At 39.1% G+C, this 22,661-nt stretch overlaps 1 long non-coding RNA gene across 1 annotated transcript in view; it reads right to left on the bottom strand.

The window, feature by feature from the left end:
* Nucleotides 1-22,661, bottom strand: part of LOC122432570 — a 69,074-nt gene that overhangs the window by 6,295 nt on the left and 40,118 nt on the right. The window contains exons 2-3 of the long non-coding RNA XR_006266880.1: nt 21,270-21,402; nt 739-845 (exon numbers count right to left, since the gene is read on the bottom strand). This is a non-coding gene — a long non-coding RNA (uncharacterized LOC122432570). The remainder of the gene's footprint in view (nt 1-738; nt 846-21,269; nt 21,403-22,661) is intronic.

Genomic DNA, 22,661 nt, shown 5'->3' with positions numbered 1-22,661 from the left:
CAAAGATAAAACAGAAGTGTGTGTTTTGTATATTTGTATTACAGAAACAAACTGACCTCTCATTTTTGAAGCAGTAAAAATGATTTGTAGAAGTTAATGGCTGTCATCCTTTGGTCCCCTTCTTCTCCCCCTTACCCCAAACACACACATACACAGCTTTTTCTCAGGAAATGTATGGGGCTATGAGGATTTTTCTTAATTGAGGTAAAGAGGCTAAAACATCTAGAAACCATAGTCTCTCTCCATTTATGTACAAACCTTTACATTTTGTGAAGCTAGCAGTTTTGTTGATCAAGTAATGAGTATAACGAAGCAGTTGGTTTATTGAGCATTTCGGGTAATGGTATCATCATTAAACTCTACTAGGAAAGGAGTACATAGGTTACAAACTCCCATCACTGTATGTACTGGAGAAAAACAGGTTTTTTAAGTTATAATTTTTATGGTAAATGTAATTATCAAATATAATCATAGAAGAATTAACGTGGCATAGTATTTTGAAAGGAAACACACAGCATTATATATAAGTAATGCTGTTTATTTCAGAAAGAACTCTGTCTAACTGAGATAATTCCTACACGTCTTTAATGAAGGAAGCTTAGCGTTTCCCCTGATAATTATTCCTACAGTCTGACAATAGCTCTGTTCAAGAGCTTTTGTTATATATAATAAAATAGTTGCTCCAATTTTATCAGTTCCTCCCTAAAGAGAAATAATTGATTCCCATTCTTTGAATACCTTAAAAGGCTTTCGGATGAATGTTTCTATCTTCTGACAAGCGAGGAGATCTCTGGGATCATGGCCTGGTCTCCATGCAGTTCGAATGGGTCATGTCTATAAGTCTGCTGCAGTAGAGAAAAGGGAAGAATCTCATATAAATTGCAAATTATGATCAAATCAGTCACAAGTAACATGAAACAATTTGAAAAATGAAAAGTAGAATGTGTCTAGTTGTTCTGATTATGCAATTCTATCACTGTGCATAGATCTATAACCAAGAATCATTTTATTATTTCCTATTGATTGAGGAGCATATATGGCTATAGAGATTCTTTTAAGGGCAATAAGATACGATTTTGTCCAGAGTTTCAAAGGACACCTGAATCTTGTCATGACCCAGCCATCCCTTCTCCAACGAGATATCTAAATGGTAGGTATAAAAAGGAAGTCAAAAGGTCATTTAAACTAGAAACCCCAGTTATTATTTGGTAAAGTGAAACTGAGCAGATGGTTCAAACTAGACCCAAGTGGAATCTATTCGCCTCCCAAGAATGAATCTTACCACCAGATGGCCACAAGAAACTAAAGCAACCAGTGTTTACCTACAAAGAGATGGACTCCTTGGTGATCCAGTGGTTAAGACTCCTCGTGCAGGGGTCTGGGGTTCCATCCCTGATCAGGGGGCTGGATCCCATATGCCCCAACTGGGAGTTCACATGCCACAATTAAAGGTCCTACGTGCCGCAAGGAAGATGGAAGACCTTGTGTGCCACAACTAAGAGCTGACACAGTCAAATAAACGAAAATAAAATATTAAAAAAAGAGAAAAGATATTAATATCTGCTGGATTTCTTGTCCAGCCAACTCTAAGAAATAGGAAGCTAATAAATCAGCCTTCCCTAGTGGCTCAGATGGTAAAGAATCTGCCTGCAGTGCAGGAGACCTGAGTTTGATCCCTGGGTTGGGAAGATCCCCTGCAGTAGAAAATAGCAACCCACTCCAGTATTCTTGCCTGGAGAATTAACCTGGTCGGCTACAGTCCACAGGGTCACAAAGATAGCACACAACTGAATGACTAACACTTTCATTTTTCAAAGCAAACAATAAGTAAATGTGGCCAATCAGATCTGTATTTAATCTACTTGACAAAGAACAAAAAAAAAGTGATGGGTAGAGGGGCAGGAAGCTTAACTCCTCTCTTGCAGGACTTCGAGTGTTGAATTCAGGCCTTTTTTCTTCCCTGTAAGTAGGATACAATCCTCTCTCGATATCTGCAAGGGATTAGTTCCAGGACTCCAAGGAATACCAAAATCTGAGATACTCAAGTCCCTTGTATAAAATGGTATATATTTGCATGTAACCTATACACATTCTTTGAATCATCTGTAGATTACTTATAACACCTAATACACTGCAAATGCTATGTAAAGAGTTGCTGTTATCGTTGCTTAGTCCCTAAGTCCTGTCTAACTCTTTTGGGACCCCACAGACTGTAGCCCACCAGGCTCCTCTGTCCATGGGATTTCCCAGGCAAGAATACTGGAGTGGCTTGCCATTTCCTCCTCTAGGGGATCATTCTGACCCAAGGATTGAACCCATGTCTCTTGCAGTGCATGCATATTTTTTTTACAACTGAGCCATTTGGGAAGCCACAAGTAGTTGCTAGCATGTAGCAAATTCAAGTTTCGCCCTTTAGAATTTTCTGGAATTTTTTTCAAACATTTTTGATCTACAGTTAGCTAGTTAGTACCCTCAGATACAGAGGGCTGACTGTACTCCACAAAACCACATAGAAATATCAACTTCCCTCCAGGATTTCCTGCCAGAGCCCAAGTTTCACAGGCCTTCTCTACAACAACTAAATCAGGAATCAGGAAACTCCAGACAGAACTCCCAACCATCTGGGGAAGCTGCCCCAAAAAAGAAATTTCAGGCCAATGATCTAAAGTTGGAATCCTTTACTCTGTAGGCAAACGTTCTACTAAGCAGAACAACGTCAACATTCTTCCCTAGTGCTGTCTACTGGACTGCATGTTCTTTTCAATTATACAACACAGAGTTATCAGCTATAGTCACCATGTGTCCATGAACAGATAAATAGACAAAACATGTGGTATATACATACAACAGACTATTATTCAGCCATGAGAAAAGAGGAAACCCTGACATTTGTGACAACATGGATAGGCCTTCAGGTCATTATGCTAAGTGAAACTAGCCAGATAGACAAAGACAAATACTGCATGGGATCACTTATATGTGGAAACTAAGAAAAAATGTCAAACATAAAATAAGACAATAGAAAACTGGTTGTCATAGGAAGAGGGTGTAGGGAAAATAGGGGAAGGTTGGAAAAGGGTAGAAACTTGCATCAATAAGATAAATAAGGCCTGAGGATTTAATGCATAATAAGGAAGGTCTGTTCTTCCTGATATCTGTATGTCTGGCTAAAAATGTTTGATGAATGAATGGAGTAATGAGATATATAATTAATTTGGAGGGAAAGAGTCATTTGAAGAAAGATATGCAACCAAACACATTAAATGTAACAATTATTCATTCTTGTTTGTAGGCTGAAAGATGATGATACAAACTATTTGCATATTTTATTAATTACACATACATGGCTGTTGCTATTCAGCTCCAAGTCATGAAGTAATATGAAAAGATACAAAAGAGCATCATCAAGAATTCCAAGGGGACTTGAGTATTACTAAGACTGTCTTAAAGTTTCAAGCTATAGAATATGTCTAAATAATTCCAGGAATGATTTTAAGATGAGATATGGAGGCATCTATCCTTAACATGGATGCTGCAGATATTCATTCAGCCATTCAACAAAATGTCAAGAGTACTAGGTTCCAGGGATTGCATTAGACATCAAGGGTTCAGAGATATAGAAGGAATAACTCTCTGTCTCACAGAAATTCCATTTTAGCCATGTACGCAGCATGAGGAAGCATAGTCTACAGATGTTTGAGAATGTGGGAAAGGAAGTATCAATTTTCTATATGTGTCTAGATGAGCAATTTGGGGGATATTTTTATGAGATTTGAAGCTTGATCAGGATATTTCTTCATGTGAACTTTGGGTGGGAAAGAAATGGGTAATAGGCAGAGCTAGGGTAAATAGGGCTTCCCTCATGGCCCAGACGGTGAAAAGTCCACCTGCAGTGCTGGAAACCTAGGTTCAATCCCCAGGTTGGGAAGATCCCCTGGAGGAGAGCAAGGCAACCCACTCCAGTATTCTTGCCTGGAGGATCCCATGGACAGAGGAGCCTAAAGCGCTCCAGTCCATGGGGTCGCAAAGAGTCAGACACGACTGAGCGACTAAACACAGCACAGCACACAGGGCAAGTAGAAATAGGGGTGGGGGCAGGCAGTAAAAAGAAGGTGATGTATATGGAATAATGAAGGCATGAAAGTGTATGATGGAGTCTGAGTTCTCCGGTGGTTAAAGCAGACTGTGAAGATAAGAGGTGAAAATTTTCAGAAGACAGAGTGGTGGAAAGTGATACTTGAAGGCAGACCCGGGACAGCTTGTAAAGGTTCTTGGAGCCACGTTGAGGAGTTTGGACGGCTATCCCCTTGATGCTGCTCTCTGATTAACTTCTACCTCCGAATCAGACTCCTCTGCCGTTCTACCTAGAGATGTTCATCTCAGTTCTTTACCTCTTCTCTGGGATCACGCTTAATGAACTGACCCCTTCGGCATCAATCTCTCCTTTTTCTTGTGTTTTCTCTTTAGTGTTTGAACAGCCTCAAGTATTTTGCATAACTAAAAAAATAAAACATCTGAATGATCTTCGCCAGCCACCAAGCTCTCTTTCCTACCCTTTACTTCTGAAGGTTGATCAGTATAATTGCTTTACTCCTAATACCACTCTGCAACTGGGATTCTGCTCCACCAGTGAACACCTCCTGAGTCAAGACAAACATCATCACTGACCCTGTTGTTGTCAACTCTAAGGGACATTTTAAAATGACCTCAGTGGGGTCTTTTGTTGCATTTGTTAGTGTTATACATGTACTCTATACTTTCGAGTATCTTGGCATCACTTGAGTTATTTTTTTGTAACCATTCATTCTCTTTTTTCTTTTTTTTCATTTATTTTTATTAGTTGGAAGCTAATTACTTTACAATATTGTAGTGGTTTTTGCCATACATTGACATGAATCAGCCATGGATTTACCTGTGTTCCCCATCCCGATCCCCCCTCCCGCCTCCCTCCCCATCCGATCCCTCTGGGTCTTCCCAGTGCACCAGCCCTGAGCACTTGTCTCATGCATCCAACCTGGGCTGGTGATCTGTTTGACCCTTGATAGTATACTTGTTTCAATGCTATTCTCTCAGAACATCCCACCCTCGCCTTCTCCCACAGTCTAAAAGTCTGTTCTGTACATCTGTGTCTCTTTTTCTGTTTTGCATATAGGGTTATTGTTATCGTCTTTTTAAATTCCACATATATGCGTTAGTATACTATATTGGTCTTTATCTTTCTGGCTTACTTCACTCTGTATAATGGGCTCCAGTTTCATCCATCTCATTAGAACTGATTCAAATGAATTCTTTTTAATGGCTGAGTAATATTCCATTGTGTATATGTACCACAGCTTCCTTATCCATTCGTCTGCTGATGGGCATCTAGGTTGCTTCCATGTCCTGGAAATTATAAACAGTGCTGTGACGAACATTGGGGTGCACGTGTCTCTTTCAGATCTTAACCATTCATTCTCAATCATAGGATATTTCTCTGTCTACCATTTAATGTTGATATTCTTCAGGATTCAGCCTTTGTTCTACCTTTCTTCCCATTCTGCACACTGTTCATGAGTAATTTCACATTCACTCATGGTTTGAAATGACAAATAAACATCTGATAAGGACTCTGAAACTGGTCTCTCTGGCTTGGTCTTCCTTTGCTTTAGATTTCTTTATTTGGCCAACTTTCACTTGGCCATCCTATAATATCTCAGACTCTAAAAATCCAAGAAATAATGGAAGGACCTCCTCCAAACCATCCCTATTATTTGTATCCTCCAGTATCAGCTCATGTCACTCACAGTCACCACATCATGCTAGACTAGTTCATCTCCACTATTATACCCTCCCTCACAATATTCTGGGGATTTTATTCCTACGTATATCTTAAAGTTTTTCTTTCCTCTATACAAATACCAGCCTCGTTATCTGTGGCTTTCATGACTACAATATCCTTCCAGTCAAGATCTTTTCCCTCCGTCGTTTTTCACATTTATTCCACTCTTTGTCCAACATTAAAATGACTCACCTTAAACACGACTATAAGTTTTCCTAATTAGAACCTACTATTAGTTACGCATTACTCAAGAAATGCAGCCAAACTCCATCTCATGCTATATTCTTGCTTGTTTTAGACCATCTAAAGGTTTCCCATTAGACTTAAAATAAAAATCAAACAGTTCATCAAGACAGAGTGCCTTGCCAAGGAGGTCCCTCCCTATCTCCTCAATCTCATTTTTAGCCACCGGGCCACCCTTGCTTGCTATAACCATGTTGGTCTTCTTTTCAGTTCTTCAAAGAAGCCAAGCTCTTTCCTACTTCAGGTCCTTTGCAATGAGACTCTTTCCTCCAACTTTGTATGTGTTAGTTCCTTCTTGCATTTAAGTGGGACCTGATCAGAATGTCTGAATATGTCTGCTCTCTCACTTTTTTATATCAGCCATTTATGTTTTCCTTCAGAGCACTCATCAGAACTTACACTTGCTTTTGTTTTGTTTTGTTTCACTCCTAATCTGTACAATATGAGCTCCAAGAGAGCTGAGACGGCTTTTCTCAGATTTACTCTGTATCCACAGCAGAGTGCCTGGCGGTCAGAAAGGCACTCAATGTTGTTGAATGGTTGTAAGTTGTATACTCACGACACCTCTTTCTTATCTCCTTTTCCACCCTTCTGAACCTCTATTTCCTACCTCACACCCTCTGACAGGGTATGGAGAAGCAGAAGAGGGCAACAGAGGATGAGATGGTTGGATGGCATCACCGATGCAATGGACATGAACTTGGGCAAACTCCAGGAGATGGTGAGGGATAGGGAAGCCTGGCATGCTACAGTCCATGGGGTTGTCAAGAATCAGACACAATTTGGTGACTGAACAACAAAAACCCTTCAATACATTTTCTCCTGCTCCTATAGCTGTCTAGATAATCATCTATGCATCCCTTCCTTCTGAGCCTGCATGATCCATTAAGCCTCAACTCAGGGATAATCTGGAGAAGGCAATGGCACCCCACTCCAGTCCTCTTGCCTGGAAAATCCCATGGACAGAGGAGCCTGGTAGGCTGTGGTCCATGGGGTCAGGAAGAGTCGGACATGACTGAGTGGCTTCACTTTCACTTTTCACTTTCATGCACTGGAGAAGGAAATGGCAACCCACTCCAGTGTTCTTGCCTGGAGAATCCCAGGGATGGCGGAGCCTGGTGGGCTACCATCTATGGGGTCGTACAGAGTCAGACACAACTGAAGTGACTTAGCAGCAGCAGCAGCAGGGATAATCCCACCAGGAAACTTCCCTGAAAACTTAGGCTATGTTAAGTCTTCCTCCATTGAGCCCCATGACACTCTGGGTTCTCTCTATAACACTTTCCCTGTTATACTGAAATGATCTGTTTTTGGCTGACTTTCTACCTCCCCAGTCATATATCCATATTCATACTCCTTTAGGGGAAGGCTCCCATCTTATTCTACTTTGTAGTCCATCTCCAAGTAGGGTGCCTAACAAATAGATACCTTTGGGCAACCTTAGTTTTAAACTTTATGTTTTAAATAATAGGAATTCAAGAGTATTAAGTGTGACATAGTCAATTCTGTGCTTTTATATAATCACTTAGCTATATGGAGGCTGGATTGTAACAGACAGAGCCTATTAAAGCCTAATAAGAGAATGAGACAGTGATGGAACAAGAGATGCTGAACTAGGAGCAGTGACCAGTTAAGAACCACTATCGGTGAGGGAAATACAGACCTGTTGGTAAAAGGCCACAAACTTTCAGTTATAAGATGAAAAAGGTCTAAGAGTCGGACACGGCGGAGCAACTGAACTGAACTGAAGGACCTAATATCTAAAATATGAGGATTTCAGCTGGTAACACTCTATTTCATAACTGAAATTTGCTAGAAGGGTGAAAATGAAATGCTCTCACCAAAAATGGGGAAAGAGGGTAAGCAAATAAGTGAAGTGATGACTGTGTTCACTTATTGGGGGGAATCCTTTCACAATGTATAAGTATATAAAATCATCATATAGTACACTTAAATACCTTAAATTTTGTCAGTTATATCTCAATAAACCTGAAAAAAGCAATGGATAAGACAAAAGTGATAAGTTGAAATGGTAATGACAGGGAAGGTGAACTGAAAAGAGGGAAGAATCTAAGATGATTAAATTTTCTGATTTGATTAATGGAATAGACAGTGTAACCATCTATAAAAAGCAAAATGATATATGACGAGGCTGCTAATGTGCAATTCAGCATTCATAACCTTTGAATTCAGTCAGTCTTTCCTATAAGCCAAAGAATATTTGAGTTTGTTCATTCTCATTTCTGCATTTGCTAATGTGAATTTTGACTATTTGCGCATTCTGAAATACCAACAGTGTGAAATGAGAACGTATCTTTTTTTCTACCCATTAGTCCATTAGCCTTTCATGTTCATTCTGTGTAATTCAAAATGCAACCAATATAGGAGAGGATAATTTTTTATATTTTACTTTCATAAAAGATGGTTCACTCTCTTGGTAATCAGTTTTACACATTTACTTTAATTGTATCAATTTCCAAGTGTTATGAACCTTTCCCTTGACATCTATATAATTCTACATAATTTTCAATTGCTTTCAATTCCATCACTTAGCTTCATTCCAGTTACTAAAAAAATAAGTTTTGAGAAAACCAGAACAAAAATAAAATTCAAAGCATTATGCTAATGTAATGTGTTTTTTTCCTATGTGGAAACTTGGATATACATCAAAGAAAGAAAATGCAGAAATATTTTATTTAAAGGAGAAAAAAAATCATCAAAACAATTGTAATGTTAGTCCATATCAGACCTATTCTATTTGCCATTAGAGTAAAATTTCGAAAGGAGTATTTCATGAAGATGACACTTCCCGGAGTAATCCATGAAGATTTCCTGAGGGTGATGATCTACTGATAAGTAAAAGTGCACAGGACCTGAAGTCAGAGAGGCTTCCTCAAAGTTTTTCTTTCTGGCAAATGTCTTAATTTCTCTCTGAGCTATATCACATTGTATAATGAGAAAAACAATTGACTTAGTTAAGATTTCATAGGATGCAAGCTTTAAAAATGCAATTCAAGTTAGTTTCACTGCAGAAAGGAGTTTATTACGGCAGGTTACCCAGAGTGTTAAGATGCTAAGTGCTAACTTACTTGAGCGGTGTCCATTTGCTCAAATAATGGTTCTTTCTCTCTCTCTCTCTCCATCGCTAGTGACTGTTTTCTTCATGTTGGCTTCATTCCCAGCCAGGAGCTAGTGCCTCTATACGTGGTGGGAAAGTTGCTGGCTCATTCTTTCTTTCTGTCTTGTTTTGTTTTTTGGTACCATGAGCTGAGAGGACTTATGTAATTCTGGAATTGACAGAGAAACAAAAAATAGCAACTTTCCCAGGGCAGTGCAATTAGTCATGCTTGGCTCATGTGACCAGCCCTGAACCAATGGTGGTTTCAAGAAGAAAAGTAATTATGATCGTCCAGGCCAGGGGTTCAGCCAGCATTTGGTCCTGGAGAGCAAGATCAGTTCCACCCAACCACAAGATTTCTGCAGAGTAACTGCAGAATAAGGAAAGGGTGCTCCCATAAGGAGGAGATGACAGAAAGGCAAACAACATTATAAAAAACATTATTATAATACATATTCCAAGGTGGTTGGCCGGTTAAATTGGATGATACACCAAAGCACATCAGAAAACTCAAAATGGGTTTATTATTAATTACTGGCATACAATATTAATATCATCATGTGCTGTTTCTATCTTCTGCATGTAGAGAACATATCAGTCTCTACCTGACCAATTCCTGGGCCTTCATTGTTCAGGCTAACAGTATAATAAGAAACACGGGGTTGAAGAATTGAAGAGGTAAGGGATCATATATTGAACAAATGTTGACTGAGTCTCTACATTATGCTGACAGTTCTGGGTGCTAGGATACAGGGGTGAAACTAAACAGGTATAGTGTCCCTCTTGGGTACTTGTGTAAGCAAAATAATTTCAAGTATGATCAGAGATTTCTAGGAAAACAAGACTAAGTAATAATGCTTAAAAAAAGTGCCTAAGAATGAATTACTTTAGATTGGGTGTCATGAAGAGGCCTTGGCAACAACGTGATAAGACAATGGTGTAAGTCAGTACCTGTTGGCTAGAATGTAGTGAATGAGAAGGAGGAAAACAGAGATGAAGATGGGGAGAAAATAGGTGCCCTGCCGGTGATGGTGAAGGATTTCAAGTTGATTCATTTGAACCTACAGGTAATAGTAGTCACTGAAAGATTTTTGACCAGGAATAAAATGTGATTTGCTGGTTACTGAAAAATCATGCTGTCTTACTTTTCAAAAATTATTAACTGGGGCAAAAGTAGAAACCAGAACACCAATTAGAAGGTCTTTGCATTCCATACTGTAATCATGGTGATGAGAAACACAAAGATCTCAGTAAAGGTGAAAAGTGGATCAACACCAGATAATTGTGGAGATAAAATTTACAAAACTCTGTGCTGGATTGAGTGTGGAAACTAAGGGCAAAAGAAATATCAAGAATAATTTATAGGTGTCAGTCTTGAGCAACTGTGTGGATGAAAAGATAGGAGAAGGAATAAACTTGGGGATAAAAGAATCAGTAAGAATTGGGCCATGCTAGATTTGAGCTCGCTCTTAGACATTGAGATGGCAACGTCAAATAGCCAGTGATCACGTGAATCTGGAGTGCAGTCCAAATCTGTGAGCCCAGCCAACCTCTCCACGCTCACTGCCCCCAACTCTCCTTCCAGCTAGTGGGGTCTGCTTTATCCACAGCTACTGGGGTCCGCTTTCTGTCCCTCCAATGGAACAAGTGCCTTTCTGCCCCCTGCCTTTGCCACAGGCCAAGAACACTCTGCCCTAAATCTTCACGTGTCTGGTTTGTCTCACCATCCGAGCTTCAACCTCCACATTTCCTCCCAAAGATCAGCTCTGTGGCACTGCACACCACAACACAGAGCACTTAGGACTAGCATACTTGTATGTTTCTTCACTTTCTGCTTCTCTCCATGAGAATGTACATTCTCTCGGGATGGGACCTATATTTAATTTTTTGTTCCCTACTTGTAAGCTTCAGTACATCTTCCCTTGTGGGTCAGCTGGTAAAGAATCCACCTGCAATGCAGGAAACCTGGGTTTGATCCCTGGGTTGGGAAGATCCTCTGGAGAAGGGAACGGCTACCCACTCCAGTATTCTGGCCTGGAGAATTCCATGGACTGTATAGTCTACGGGGTTGCAAAGAGTCGGACATGACTGAGCGACTTTCATGTCACTATAAGCCTCAGAGCCTGGCACAGAGGAGGTGGTTGTGAATACTGGTTAAATAAATGAAAGCAAAAGACATTTTTGCAATACTGCTCGGAGGTGCACCCTCTAAGCAGTCTTGTATGGTGACCACCCTTAGTGCCTTCTATATAGTGCACAGATTCCAGAACCACACTGCCCCTTGCCGGATGTGTGATCTTTGATAAACTACCTAACCTCTATTTCAGTCTCTCCATTTAGAAAATCTGGAAAAGATAGCCATCCCAAAGTGTTATAGGGATTGAAAAAATGTATGCATTTTAAGGGCCTCAAAGAGTGTGTGGCTTGTGGCAACCCATGAACAAGTGATGGCTATTTTTAGCATCACCATCATCACCATCATCCCTACCATCAGGGAGGCCTTGTCACATAAGAACACAAAGCTTCTGCCACATTAAACTCCAGATCATAAGGCTGGAGAGGAACACGTTCAGAGAAGACATGATACTGTGTGATCATGATTTTCAATCTTATCTGAGTGTGAAAAAGAATGAATTAGCAGGAAATTAACAACCTCACTTACAGTATATTTCAACTACGTGGGGATTTGGGCCTGCCATTTTAACTTGTTTCCATCTTAATTCTCTCATTTGTAAAACAGATTATTCCTAGGATCTTTCCAGCTCTGGAAGTTTATGACTGTTTCATAACCACAAATCCACATGTAATACAAAGGGGGGAAACTTAAAAATTAATTTCCTACTTAGTTTTCAACAAAGTCTAACTTTGTAAGGTATAACACATGAGCCAGTTTTTATTTTCACCCTGATTTTATGAACAATATTTCTGGATCTCACAAAATTCTTATGCTGTAAATAAAGCATTATTGTTGTTTAGTCACTCAGTCATGTCTGACTCTTTTGAGACCCCCATGGGATTTTCTGGGCAAGATTACTGGAGTGGTTTGCCATTTCCTCCTACAGGGGATCTTCCCAACCCAGGAATCAAACCCATGTCTCTTGCATCTCCTGCATTGGCAGGAGGATTCTTTATCACTATGCCACCTGGGAAGCCATGATTATAGCCTATTCATGAGGTGAAAGGATGTTAAATGACTTTTTCCAAGGTCTTTCTAAAAATATTTTAGAAGACCTGAGATTAAAATAAAATTATTTATTCCGAGTTTCTTATCACTTGGCTGAGTTAGCTCTCATTCTCTTTCTGGCACAGTTAACTTGGTAACATTCTCCTGTTAAGAGGGTAATCTTGGATGAAATAACCATACATCACTCCAAAGAGATTTCAAAGTACCAAGAATGCTTTCTGGATTATAAATTCCTGGGTGACTTTACTTCATGTAGACCACAAAATACATTCAAATTAGCCAGTGATGAGTCAAAAATTATTTTGCTCTAGGAATTAGACAGGTGTCAAAGGGAAATTATAAAATGTAACCATTGCAGAAACTTCTTACTTCACATTCAGTGGCTTCTGCTCCTTTCTGTGCAATTCCCCATGTAGATAATGATTTCAGTGGCTGCAAATACTTGTCTTAAGATCGCTATTCTCAATTTTGGGGGGGGGGCGGTTATTTTCTCATTTAGATTTCAATTAACATTGAAACAACAGACATTTAAAAACAGCTAGCTAAAGATGATTTTCATGCAAAAAATCACGTACATGAAGGTAGTATTTGTCAAATATATTTATGCTGCATTAAAAACTGCATTTAAGTAAACAAAACAAAAAACCCATTTGTTGACCTTTTTCCAATCATTAACAAAAGCACTAAGAGGGCTTCTGTGGTGGCTCAGTGGTGAAGAATCTGCCTGCCAGTGCAGGAGACGCGGGTTCAATCCCTGATCCATACCATGGGGCAACTAATCCCATGCGCCACAACAACTAAATCTGTGCTCTACAATCCGGGAGATGCAACTGCTGAGTCCACGTGCCGCAACTACTGAAGCCCATGCACCCCAGAGCCCATGCTCCACACCACAAGAAGCCACCGTAATGAGCAGCCTACATACCACAGCTAGAGAGTATCCCACACTTGCAACTAGAGAAAGCCTATGCAAAGCACAAAGACAAGTACAGCCAAAAATACATAAATAAAATTTAATTTAAAAAAACCTCTCAGCAAGACCAATACAGTATACTAACGCATATATATGGAATTTAGAAAGATGGTAACAATAACCCAATATGCAAAACAGAAAAAGAGACACAGATGTACAGAACAGACATTGGGACTCTGTGGGAGAAGGCGAGGGTGGGATGTTTCGAGAACATCATCGAAACATGTATATTATCTAGGGTGAAAAAGATCACCAGCCCAGGCTGGATGCATGAGACAAGTGCTCGGGCCTGGTGCACTGGGAAGACCCAGAGGAATCGGGTGGAGAGGGAGGTGGGAGGGGGGATCGGGATGGGGAATACATGTAAATCCATGGCTGATTCATGTCAATGTATGACAAAAACCACTACAATATTGTAAAGTAATTAGCCTCCAACTAATAAAATAAATGAAAAAAAAAAAAAAAAACCTCTCATCCTAAAAAACACAAAAGGACTAAGAATAACAGAGAGAAATATATCTATGATTATACATAGATTATACATACAGAGATAGATTAATCTGCCTCACAAAAGAGTGATGATGAAGAAGATGTAAGGAACATCAATATGTGGATTATTTTCATGAGCTTTATTCATCTTTAATAAAAATAAGAATCTTAAAAATACAGTGAAGTTTATTATCACCACTTCCTGGTAATTTTTGTCCTTCTGAAACTTGGAGGAAAGAAAAGAGTAAACCCTCCTTGGAATCTACATATCACTCAAGTGTCAGACATGCCAATAATTAAGGGCCAGATGATTTATAGGAACATCACAATTCACATGACAACTTTCTATCCCCACAAGAATCTATGGATCATTTCTCTTTAGGGAAACAAAATCAAAACAAAACAAGCCACACTTTTTAGAACATTTTGCAGCCAGAACATATCAAAGGGGTGTTTTCTTAGAAGGAAAGAAAAAGCAGTAGGCATATATTCTGCAGTATGTGAGTCACAAAACCCTGAATTTTGGTTTTCTATCATCACTCAATGTCCTGCAGGTGATACTTGTCATCGTCACAATTATTAGACTCTTCAAATAGAGACATGTTTCAGAATCCTCCAAGAGATGGATTTCAATAGCACTTTGGGCAATTTACACAACCGGCTTCCCCACTCAGCTAGAAAAAAAGCCATCAGCTCTTTGCGGGTTGCTAAAGTGAAGGGGCATCTTTAGGTAACCTAATTGGCAAGCATCTGGTCCCATCACTTCATGGCAAATACAAGGGGGAAGGTGGAAACAGTGACAGACTTTATTTTCTTGGGCTCCAAAATTACTGAGGATGGTGACTGCAGCCATGAAGTTAAAAGACAGTTGCTCATTGGAAGAAAAGTTATGACAAACTGAGACAGCATGTTAAAAAGCAGAGACATCTGCTTTGCCGACCAAGGTCCATATAGTCAAAGCTATGGTTTCTCCAACAGTCATGTACAGACGTAAGAGCTGGATCATAAAAAAGGCTAAGCACTGAAGAATCGATGCTTTTGAATCATGGTGCTGGAGAAGACTCTTCAGAGTCCTCTGGACTGCAAGGAGATCAAACCAGTGAATCTTAAAGGAAATCAATCCTGAATAGTCACTGGAAGGACTGATGCTGAAGCTGAAGCTCCAATACTTTGGCCACCTGATGGTAAGAGCTGACTCATTAGAAAACACTCTGATGCTGAGAAAGATTTAAAGCAAAAAGAGAAGGGGGCGGCAGAGAATGAGATGGTTGGATGGCAGCACCAACTCAATGGACATGAGTTTGAGCAAACTCTGGGAGATGGTGAAGGACAGTGAAGCCTGGCGTGCTGCAGCCCATGAGGTTGCAAAGAGTTGGACACGACTAAAGACAGAACAGCAACAAAAATTGGCTTCACTCTGCCCCACCCCAGGGTAGATAACATCTTCACAAATGGCCTGGTCTGTTTTCATTCCACTCTCTTCTTCTGTCCCTTTCCTTTTCATTTTTTCCGTTTCCTTGTTTCCTAAATATATCTCTCTGTCTACATCCTTGCAGCAAAAAACAAGAGGATGTGATTTAGAAGTGGTGAATATGAATTGACAAAGAAATACTATCCAAATGCCTTTCTTTCTTCCAGTTTGTGACTGTATCATCTCTTTGTGGAGGGTAAAATACACATTCAACAGCGATTGTATGGTTGATACAGGGTATTAATAGGAATGTTCTTCTCCAATCACATTTACATCATGGTTTAGAGGGTGTACAAAATGAGAGACTTATCTACTGCTTGTAACTTTGCTAGAAAAACGTATGGGTTACCTAACAAGATAAGAGTAGGACAGAAAGTACCAAATTATAGCTGACTAACTTTATATGAACTGATTTATGGGGGAGAAAGTTTGGATTAGGCTCCATGATGCAATGCAGAATTCCAGGATTTTTACAATTTTTATAACCCATTACACGTGCAGAAGGAATATATTTTATTTCACAACTTTTCCTTTTTACTTTTGTGTATGCATTATGAAAAGTGAAAATGTTAGCTGCTCAGTCATGTCCGACTCTTTGAGACTCCATGGACTGTAGCCCACCAGGTTCCTCTGTCCATGGAATTCTCTAGCAAGAATCCTGGAGTAAGTTGTCATTCCCTTCTCCAGGGGATCTTCCCAATCCAGAGATCAGACCCAAGTATTCTGCACTGCAGGCAGATTCTTTTCTGTCTGAGCCACCAGGGAAGCTTATATGTATTATGTAAATGTGTAAATACACACACACACACACACACACATATATATATAAATTGGCATTAGGCAATTGAAGTTTTGGAAGACCTCTAGATAAGAGTATTTTCTGTACCTAAAATACTATTTTTCAGTTCACTTCAGTTAGTCAGTTGCGTCCAACTCTTTGCAACCCCATGGACTGCAGCACGCCTTGCTTCCCTGTCCATCACCAACTCCCAGAGTCTACTCAAACTCATGTCCATCGAGTCGGTGATGCCATCCAACCATCTCATCCTCTGTTGTCCCCTTCTCCTCCCACCTTCAATCTTTCCCATTTTTACCCATGTCAAATAAGACTTCTTATAATGTTCTCTTTTCAAGATTTTTGAATGGTAATTTTCAATTTGGCTTAAGTTTTGACTATTTTCAGACTTGTCATAATTAATATGTGGGCTTTATCAAGGTCTTTTTTGAAAGCTGTAGATAGATCCCCATATCTGATTATTGATCATAGTGAGGTTAATAATCTAACCATGTAGCAGATGGCATTTTCATTTGTTTTAATCTGAATTCATCATTCTCAGAGTCAGTTATCCATATGCATGGCACCACAATCTGCTAATTGGTGGGATTTGTAGAAGACATAGCCCTACCTGTAAAGCATTTTCTGAACAAAACTTGTCTTGGCATCCACAGGTAACTCTCTCAAGGTATGTAGTGGGAACAAACAGGGAAAGACAGATTATAATGCATAAGGCTCTGTTCTCCCCTCATGTGAAAAGCAGGAGTGAGATCTTTACTTTCTCAATGAGATGTTTGGTGAAGAATTGTGAATTTTCAAAATCCTCTTTTATAAGTAATTACTACTGATTTCAAAATCATTTCAGCAGTCACCCTGATAACTCTTGGTGAAACAAAACTCAAATGCAATAAACGCAATACCAAGGGCAGGTTTTAGGAGAAAAGGTTACATATAACTAATACCAGGGAAATATATAATGTTAATCAGGGATGGGCAAGTTTTGAAATATTAGTTTAACACAATCACTTACTAGCTGTTAAGACTTTGGGTGAATCTCTTAACCATGACATACCGTATTGTTTCTCCTTTGATAAACTTGGATAATCATAACCTACTTAGCAATGTTTCGGTGTGGGTGAAAGCCTAGACTATATTTCACAATCAGTAAAACATAGAGTTCATTATTACAGTAACTGTTGGTATTATTAATATTACATTGGCAATGTAGAAATTGACCAAAATGACAAGTCTTTACCTAGCTTGGTAGTATATTTTGGATTGTAGACACATGCTGTGCTTAGTCGTTCAGTCACGTCTGACTTTTTGCAACCCCAGGGATTATAGCCCGCCACGCTCCTCTATCCATGGGATTCTCCAGGCAAGAATACTGGAGTGGGTTGCCATGCCCTCTTCCAGGGGATCTTCCCAACTCAGGGAGTGAGCCCAGGTCTCCCACATTGCAGGCAGATTCTTTACCATCCACGCCACCAGGGAAGAACAGCAGGGTTAATTTTAGCTCAAATTTCCGATGTTTCTACTTGGGTTGAAAATGCCCATTGATATTAACATAAGAATTTTGTTTACCACAGAATTAGCTTACATAATATTCACAAAGCCTAGGGAAAATAGAGGCACATAAACTTGAACATCTCTGATCTTCCATGACAAGGTAAAGGTCGGAAAAATTCTAACTGTCACTTGCCGAGTAGTAAAACGGAAGAGAAATGCTGATGAGATGGCCAAATCTAAGCCAACGCAGGATAAATGAAAGAACGCGCTGCATTGTCACAACTGTGGGCTTTACAACCAGACCTAAGTTTGAATCTCAGTTTACCCACCTACACATAGGCTACTCCAACGAGTTCATTTCCTCCTTGAAAAACACATTCCCTTATAGCTATTTCTCAAGTGCTTCCTGGAGGATCAAATGAGACAACATCATTGAAGATGCCCATTTCCTTCTCCAGGGGATCTTCCCGAACCAGGGATCGAACCCCAGTCTCCCACATTGCAGGCAGACTCTTCACCCTCTGAGCATCAGGGAAGCCCAGAAGATGCCCAGGAGAAGGCTCAAAACTCTCAGATGCTATTTAATATTGATGAAGCTTTTTTTGTTTGTTTGTTTTCCATAGAAATGCTTGAGGACTATTGTGCCAGGTTATAAATAACACATCTCAAAAGAATAAGGTGAAAAGATAGAGTACAAGTAAGCAAGGTACCTGAAGGGGTATGTCCATTAAGCAAGAGTCCTTGGTAATTAGGGAGGGAATTAAAATTCCACATTTAGCTGACAAATGTTAAAGAAAGACAAAGGTAGTGCCGAGCAGCCCTCAGATTGTGTTGTCTTCCCCTCACTTTCTACTCAGCTAATTACTAAGGACAACAGAGCCATTTCGTTAATTCACAGCAATGATGAGGAGCCCCACAGCAAATAATTGAATATCCCAGAGTAATCAGTAAATAACTAAGTCCCACTTTAAAAAAGGAAATATAACAGTGCTGAGATATAGGAGGTAACATTGGAGAAGGAAATGGCAACCCACTCCAGTGTTCTTGCCTGGAGAATCCCAGGGACGGGGGAGCCTGGTGGGCTGCCGTCTATGGGATCACACAGAGTCGGACACGACTGAAGTGACTTAGCAGCAGCAGCAGCAGCATGTTCATTCTATAATTGCAGCTGAATTTAAATTATTTTGGATGATAATCTATTCCACATATATGGATGCTCTTTAATGCATTTGAGGTATTATTGGATGGCTCCACCATTTCCATATCTGAATAATTATCTAAGTACTGAATGAGTGAGTTCATTAAGAAATTTGGATGGCTGATTTACATTAACATATGCCACATTCCTATTTTAAAATGGTTTTCATTATCTTCTCAGCTTTCAAGTTTTAGTCACGCCTCAAACATGGGCAAGCCACAATTACCAATGAGTAAAGTCACATGAGTTCAACAAAGAAGTAGGCATAACAGTATTAATTGCTTCCTGTAGTCTATCTTCGCAATCACTGAGTCAATCATGTGATCATCTGCTGTGTCTGTTAAAATGGCAGTAATAAATGATTCAGCTGTCCCCAGACCATCCAGTTTTACATAAAAAATATACTCACTTTCCAGCAGACCAAAGGTATTCAAAGGAGACAGTCAGAAACAAAAGCCAAGTGTGCACATGAAAGAAAGCAAGCCATTATTCCAGAACCCCAAAGCACTCTAACCCACCTTACAAGGTTATCAGAGAAAACCTTACCTATATCTAATCCACTAACATCAACTTATTTGATAGTAAATAGTGTATTCTTGAAGAGAGGGCCCCAAATTCAATTTATACCTCACCATCGAAGTAAATAAGAAAAGACTGACAAATCTCCCTCCATACATCTCCACAATTTCATGTTCCTTTTGATCAAATCGGGGAAAAGACAGAGCAGAAAATGAGATTTTTGCTCTGTTAGAAGGCTGCATAAGTGGAAAGTATGTTTTTAAAGTTCTCCAGGAGAACAATTATATCAAGGATATAAATTTGACAAATAATATTTGTAGTAAAGAGTCAAGTCAATAAAACTTCTTAATCAAAAAAATTATGACCCAGTCATTAATAACACATGGAATACAGGATCCTGTCTGTTTGAAAGAGCATAAATTGTCCTTCTGAGAGAATACATGCTACAACCAGTGAGCAAAGGAAAACAGATGCTCTTCCTTTCTGGACACCTTGTAAAGTTATTTCCTAGTTCAGGATAAAGTGAGCAGGTTCACAGAGAGGAACTCAGTACAGCTGAGACCATGAGGACCAGAAAGCTCTGGTCGCCATCCATGGGCTGTTTCAGACAAGCTTATGTCTCGTTGACTTTGGTCTGAACAGCTGCTGGAGGAGGAGACGACTTGTCTTACCCTCACTTTCAACAACTTCTTTCTAATGTAGCTTGCCTACCTTTACTACAAAAGTATTAACCATTGTACTTAATTTTATTAAAAGGACCTTGATTCTACCCTCTACCCTACTGATTTTTTAAAAATTTTTGGATCTTTTAAAATTGTAACATGGCATGGATGGATCTAGTGGTGATCATACCAGGTGAAGTAAGTCAGAAAGAGAAAGATAAATAAAGACCATATGATTTCACTTATATGTGGAATCTGAAATATGACACAAATGAACTTATCTATGAAACAGAAACAGACTCACAGGCATAGGGACTTGTAGTTGCTGGTGGCAGGGAGGTGAGCGCAGGAGGGATTGGAAGTTTGGGGTTAGCAGATACAAATTATTATACATTGGACAGATAAACAACAAGGTCCCACTGTATAGCACAGGGAACTATACTCAATATCCTGTAAAAAACCATAATGAAAAAAAAAATAAAAAAAAATATATGAAGCTGAATCACTTTGCTATACACCAGAAACTAACACAACATTATCAATCAACTATACTTCAATAAAATAAAATTTTAAATAACCATTAAAATTGTCAAACAAAATATCTTTACTTTTGGTTCTTGCTTTGATTACAACCTTAAAGCTTACACTCTCCAATTCTTACTAAGAAAAGAGCTAGAATTCATACATATATCTGCATATTCTAAATTTTCTCCTAAGATCAACCCTGACCATCAAAATAATATGTATTTTACACTATTTTTGTTGTCTTTTAGAAAAATACTCACAAACAAAGCTTCAGCACTCTGTCACTGACATACACTTAGAGATGTTATCTACTGAGAGTAAACCTATGGATCACTATTTATTCACTGTAGTGATGATATTAAAGATACTACCAGGGATCACCTAAAAAGGACTAAAGGGAAATATTTCTTCTGACTCCAACATGTAGGAAAGCAATGATTCTTACAAACAATTGAGTTGTATTTATTGTCTGGATACTATTTCTTGTAAATAGTGGTGTCTCTCTCTGCTTTGGCTTGCCATTAACTTACACAATACAATATATGTATTGATGTGTCAATTTTATTTCTGAAGTACTAGTTTCTTACTGCTGCATAATAAATTATCCAAAACATTAGGGCTTAAAAAGCAATAAACATTTATTATCTCATAGTTTCTGTGGGTGCTACTTAGCTGAGTGTCTCTGTCCCAAGGTCCCTACATGTCTGTGATCAAATTTTGGCCAGGACTGTCTTGTCAACTAAAGGCTTAGGGAAAGGAGCATCTGCTTTCTTGGAATCCCTTACCTGGTTGCTGACAGGATATGACTCTTCACAGGATGTTGGACTGAAGTCATTAGTTTCTCGTTGTTGGTCAGAGGACTCACTCAGTTCCTTGTTGAGGTGCTTTGTCCACAGGTCAGCTCACACTCATGGCAGACTGAGAGGGCAACAGAGAAGATGTAAGTTACTGTCTTTCTGTAACCTAATCTCAGAAGTGATCACTTCTGGTACATTCTATTCAATTAAAAGGAAGCCACCAGGTCCAGCTTACATTCAAAGGGAAGGAATTGCACAAAAGCATGGTGACGAAGAGGTGAGGTCCTTGGGGGCCAACTCAGAGGCTATTGTTTTTATTTTTTTATACAGATTTCCCCTTTGCCTTAGGCCTCATTACTTTTATTCTTTGTACTATGCATACTCGATAACCTTCCTTAAAAGGCATACACATCTCATATGAAAATGTGGTATGTCTTCAATAAATGTCTATTGTGTTAGATTGAACAGCCTTAAGTCATTCACTTTAACAACTGCCATAATTATTAATCCATCCACTAGATGTAGATCTGTTTTGAGAACTAGGCACACACAGTTTTAAAAAGGAAGAAAAAAGTCCTGCATTCCAGAGTGGGTGTGGGGAGTCAGTATGGAAAGTAAAATTCTAGTTATCATCCATTCAGTCCTTTAAAAGTCATCAACTAGTGCCCACTATTTTTCAGGTTCCCTTCTGGCCATAAGGCGTTTTGATTCTCTAGGATAGAGTTATCACTCAGGGAGAAGTTGGAGCTTAGGTTCTAGTTGAGAATCAGAGATTGGAGGAGGCTGTATGTTTCATACAAAATTTTATAATGTTTTGTAGTGAAAAATTTAATGGTTTGCTATTTTTTCATCATGACATCTGCATAAATATCATGTACTCCATGCAAAAAATACAGTGTCCGAATAATTCTTAAGTGAACATGCTCATGTTGGAGCAGGCATGACAGAATGACCACACCAAAATGCCATGTGCTCCATGTAAACCCATGTCTGATACATGTCAATGTATGGCAAAAACCACTACAATATTGTAAAGTAATTAGCCTCCAATTAAAATAAATAAATTTTTTTTAAAAATGCCACATGCTCAGAAGGGAGGGCCTTGTCGTTCCTTGTGGGCTCTTGATTATGGAAGTTAGAGGCTTCAATCCTTGAAACTTTTATTAGACAATGGGTACCACACAATTTATCAAAAGTGATAGAAGAAATTTTAGTTGGTGAGTTTTATTAAAGTACCACAAATACAAAATGTGCACGAATTGTTCAGTGTTAAAAGATATATTTTTCTAATCTAGAGAGTTCAAAACTCTAGGGAGGTGAAGTAAATGGTAAAGATTATAATTTTGTATTTTAGAAAGATGTGATGCAAACAAGTCAAAG

Source organism: Cervus canadensis, chromosome 31, assembly GCF_019320065.1.
Source record: "Cervus canadensis isolate Bull #8, Minnesota chromosome 31, ASM1932006v1, whole genome shotgun sequence".
Taxonomy (NCBI): Eukaryota; Metazoa; Chordata; class Mammalia; order Artiodactyla; family Cervidae; genus Cervus; species Cervus canadensis.
Note: the sequence above shows the minus strand (reverse complement) of the source record. Positions and strands in the feature narration are given on the sequence as shown.